Source organism: Schistocerca piceifrons, unplaced genomic scaffold (genome assembly GCF_021461385.2).
Source record: "Schistocerca piceifrons isolate TAMUIC-IGC-003096 unplaced genomic scaffold, iqSchPice1.1 HiC_scaffold_1047, whole genome shotgun sequence".
Classification (NCBI taxonomy): Eukaryota; Metazoa; Arthropoda; class Insecta; order Orthoptera; family Acrididae; genus Schistocerca; species Schistocerca piceifrons.
Window position 1 is genome coordinate 25,001 of NW_025726849.1, and position 5,000 is coordinate 30,000.

Here is a 5,000-nt window from a genome sequence, read left to right on the forward strand (position 1 = left end):
GTACGGCGTCCGATACCGAGCCATCAGCATGTCGGTCCCCATGCGCGTTGCACTCGCACTCGCAGTCGCAAAAACGTGGGGCAAATATATTACGCGGAAGAGCTATAACAGACCGAGCCCCACTGCATGGGGGGAGTCTTTGTCACTAATGTACACAGATGGAACATTTTGGACTGGAACCAGATTACCCGTACACACGGCGCTGATTAGTAATCAATGCAGAGCCATCAAACTACAATAAATATACACAACTGTCCGTATACATGCTGAAAGAGTCTGCCCACAATGGGAACCACACGTCAGCCAGACACTCTGATCACGCACCACTCTCTGCTTCTAACAGGCGCACATACAATATGTAAGCACCAGCATGGAACAACATCCAGTGCATCTTCTCCGCCACATTACACAATCCACACTATCACAACCAGACCAGGAGGTCCATGCGGAAAATACAATATCCCAGCCTTTCGACATCCACCATTGCGCAGACCAGGCACCAACACCCACACATGTCCTATACAACGGTGCACCCAACATCACAATAGTACCTCCTGTCACAGCGCACAAACAATGACATGAGTCAAAGACACAGGTCTCACACAAGCATAGAATTGGAGCGCCGCCTCTAATAAGCCAAAGGTGCATCCTGACGTGACAAATCTGATCATGTCACAAGCATTCACTTACTATAATCACTATCAACGAACCTGCCGCCCCCGCCCCCCCCCCCCCTACACCTTTCCTTACAACAACGTGTAACCTAACCTAACCTAACCTAACCTATGTTGTACCTTAACCTAACCTATGTTGTACCTTAACCTAACCTATGTTGTACCTTAACCTAACCTATGTTGTACCTTAACCTAACCTATGTTGTACCTTAACCTAACCTATGTTGTACCTTAACCTAACCTATGTTGTACCTTAACCTAACCTATGTTGTACCTTAACCTAACCCATGTTGTACCTTAACCTAACCTATGTTGTACCTTAACCTAACCCATGTTGTACCTTAACCTAACCCATGTTGTACCTTAACCTAACCCATGTTGTACCTTAACCTAACCCATGTTGTACCTTAACCTAACCCATGTTGTACCTTAACCTAACCCATGTTGTACCTTAACCTAACCCATGTTGTACCTTAACCTAACCCATGTTGTGCCTTAACCTAACCCACGTTGTGCCTTAACCTAACCCACGTTGTGCCTTAACCTAACCCACGTTGTGCCTTAACCTAACCCACGTTGTGCCTTAACCTAACCCACGTTGTGCCTTAACCTAACCCACGTTGTGCCTTAACCTAACCCACGTTGTGCCTTAACCTAACCCACGTTGTGCCTTAACCTAACCCACGTTGTGCCTTAACCTAACCCACGTTGTGCCTTAACCTAACCCACGTTGTGCCTTAACCTAACCCACGTTGTGCCTTAACCTAACCCACGTTGTCCCCTAACGTAACCCACGTTGTCCCCTAACGTAACCCATGTTGTCGCCTAAACCTGCTCTGTAATTGTTATACGACTCGTTCAATTAGTGTAGTGTTGCCCACCCGCAACCCTCGCAATATAGTTCGCTACTCGCACTGCCCGCTCCCCTGTGTATCGCTTCATGTTAAACACCTTGCAAGTCTTGCTGACTTTCCACATGCTCCTGCTGTACACTGTAATGTGGATGGCAGCAGGACGTACATGCCGCCCCTCCCCACGTCCCCACCTTGCCCCCCTGCCTTCGCAAGCTGGTTGGTGAGAAGTTTGCATGTTCAATGCCCTTCGCATGCGACGTACTCAGGCTACGTTGTGGTGCGGCCTGTGTCAACCGTCCGCTAATGTCGTACGCGTAAACCACAATCTGTACTGCACATTCGTCCTTATGTACCGAATGATACATCGTGGCACATGTGTGACCGTACAACGACTGCGCCCAAAAACGGCGGACCATACAGTGCAAATATTGTGCACGCAGCTACGTGTCGTCTCCCTATGAGAGCTGGATTGCAGTGTGGTACGCCATAGAGACGTGTGGGAGGAACGGACGCCGTGGATGGCGATCAGCATGAGCTGTCTGTTGATGTATTCGGACCTAGTCGTCTCTCCTCACACACCGTGATGGCATGGTGCACCGCGTTCCATATCTGCGACATGCTACAGAGGCCGGTTGACAGTCGTTCGAGCAATGGACATCGCATACGTACGGGGGCCACCTTCCACGTATTGTCTAGGCGTGCACATTTTGTTGCGTGTATGTGGGCAGACGTAGTGTGGCGTGACACCTGACACAGGCATGCAATAATCGTTGAAGTTGCAAATGGCGATGGACGCCTGCGTTTTCTGGTGAAGTTACGCAAATGAACAAATGGTAACCTGTTGTGGTGCGGTTGTTCTCGCTAGGGGTGAATCGGTGATGGCGACGATAGGTTGAGGTACGAACCGGTTGTTCCAGCGATACCCACCATGCCGACGAAACTGAACGGCATCTGGGTGTGAAGCGATACGCGGCGGTGGCTGGGTGGGACCGTCCCCGGCCGGTGAGGGGGCGCCTCCCGGCGTGCTGGCCGCGCGGTGCGTGGGCGCACGCGCTACAGCCGGCTGGTGGGGGCGGCCAGTGGCAGGCGCGCCGGCCGACGGACGCGGCAGGCGTCGCAGCTGCGCGCCGGCGCACCCTGCGCGCGGCGCCGTGCGGCCAAAGTAGGTCCTCGCGGGCCCGGTGCGAAGCGCGGTGGACATCTTCAGTGTGCTGGTCCGATTGAGGACTGTGTGCGTTGAGGATGCGCCGCCGCCCGGCGCTCGGCGCCGCGACGCCGTCTGCTGCTCGGTCGCCCCAGCGGTTCTCGCTGGTGGTTTGTATCGCAGCTGTGCGGATGTGTTGGCGCGTGCGCTGTGCTGGGAGAGTTCGCTTCGGCACCCAAGTGGGGCTTTTGTCCTTCTGTGGCGCTGGCGTTGGAGCTGCCGGTCACCGTAGGTGGCGCGTGTTGTCTCCCGCCGGCAATGCCACGACAGCACGCTCCCGGGCCTCTGTCGGCAGCGGCAAGCTCAGTTGGGAGCACGGGTGGTCGCACCGAAAGCGTCTACTCGCCTAACTCCGGGCGATTGCGCCTCTCTCGAACCCGACCAAGTACTTGGGACGGCGCTGCGCGCCGCCGGGACCTGAGAGGGTTTCGAGGTGTATTGTGCAGGGGAGCTCAGCCTCCTCCTGTTTGCAGAATGATTGAGCGGACGCTTGCGTGTTCGCGCGGGCCCCCGGGACACACTCCCGGGCGGCCGGCTGCTCAGCTCTAGTTGACGCAGCTCCCTGGTTGATCCTGCCAGTAGTCATATGCTTGTCTCAAAGATTAAGCCATGCATGTCTCAGTACAAGCCGCATTAAGGTGAAACCGCGAATGGCTCATTAAATCAGTTATGGTTCCTTAGATCGTACCCACGTTACTTGGATAACTGTGGTAATTCTAGAGCTAATACATGCAAACAGAGTCCCGACCAGAGATGGAAGGGACGCTTTTATTAGATCAAAACCAATCGGTCGGCTCGTCCGGTCCGTTTGCCTTGGTGACTCTGAATAACTTTGGGCTGATCGCACGGTCCTCGTACCGGCGACGCATCTTTCAAATGTCTGCCTTATCAACTGTCGATGGTAGGTTCTGCGCCTACCATGGTTGTAACGGGTAACGGGGAATCAGGGTTCGATTCCGGAGAGGGAGCCTGAGAAACGGCTACCACATCCAAGGAAGGCAGCAGGCGCGCAAATTACCCACTCCCGGCACGGGGAGGTAGTGACGAAAAATAACGATACGGGACTCATCCGAGGCCCCGTAATCGGAATGAGTACACTTTAAATCCTTTAACGAGTATCTATTGGAGGGCAAGTCTGGTGCCAGCAGCCGCGGTAATTCCAGCTCCAATAGCGTATATTAAAGTTGTTGCGGTTAAAAAGCTCGTAGTTGGATTTGTGTCCCACGCTGTTGGTTCACCGCCCGTCGGTGTTTAACTGGCATGTATCGTGGGACGTCCTGCCGGTGGGGCGAGCCGAAGGCGTGCGACCGCCTCGTGCGTGCTCGTGCGTCCCGAGGCGGACCCCGTTGAAATCCTACCAGGGTGCTCTTTATTGAGTGTCTCGGTGGGCCGGCACGTTTACTTTGAACAAATTAGAGTGCTTAAAGCAGGCAAGCCCGCCTGAATACTGTGTGCATGGAATAATGGAATAGGACCTCGGTTCTATTTTGTTGGTTTTCGGAACCCGAGGTAATGATTAATAGGGACAGGCGGGGGCATTCGTATTGCGACGTTAGAGGTGAAATTCTTGGATCGTCGCAAGACGAACAGAAGCGAAAGCATTTGCCAAGTATGTTTTCATTAATCAAGAACGAAAGTTAGAGGTTCGAAGGCGATCAGATACCGCCCTAGTTCTAACCATAAACGATGCCAGCCAGCGATCCGCCGCAGTTCCTCCGATGACTCGGCGGGCAGCCTCCGGGAAACCAAAGCTTTTGGGTTCCGGGGGAAGTATGGTTGCAAAGCTGAAACTTAAAGGAATTGACGGAAGGGCACCACCAGGAGTGGAGCCTGCGGCTTAATTTGACTCAACACGGGAAACCTCACCAGGCCCGGACACCGGAAGGATTGACAGATTGATAGCTCTTTCTTGATTCGGTGGGTGGTGGTGCATGGCCGTTCTTAGTTGGTGGAGCGATTTGTCTGGTTAATTCCGATAACGAACGAGACTCTAGCCTGCTAACTAGTCGCGTGACATCCTTCGTGCTGTCAGCGATTACTTTTCTTCTTAGAGGGACAGGCGGCTTCTAGCCGCACGAGATTGAGCAATAACAGGTCTGTGATGCCCTTAGATGTTCTGGGCCGCACGCGCGCTACACTGAAGGAATCAGCGTGTCTTCCTAGGCCGAAAGGTCGGGGTAACCCGCTGAACCTCCTTCGTGCTAGGGATTGGGGCTTGCAATTGTTCCCCATGAACGAGGAATTCCCAGTAAGCGCGAGTCATAAGCT

At 53.6% G+C, this 5,000-nt stretch overlaps 1 non-coding gene across 1 annotated transcript in view; it reads left to right on the forward strand.

Moving 5' to 3' along the window:
• Positions 1-3,291: 3,291 nt before the first annotated feature.
• Positions 3,292-5,000, forward strand: part of LOC124726124 — a 1,909-nt gene continuing 200 nt past the window's right edge. Inside the window, exon 1 of the ribosomal RNA XR_007006726.1 lies at positions 3,292-5,000. This exon is cut by the window's right edge and continues 200 nt beyond it. This is a non-coding gene — a ribosomal RNA (small subunit ribosomal RNA).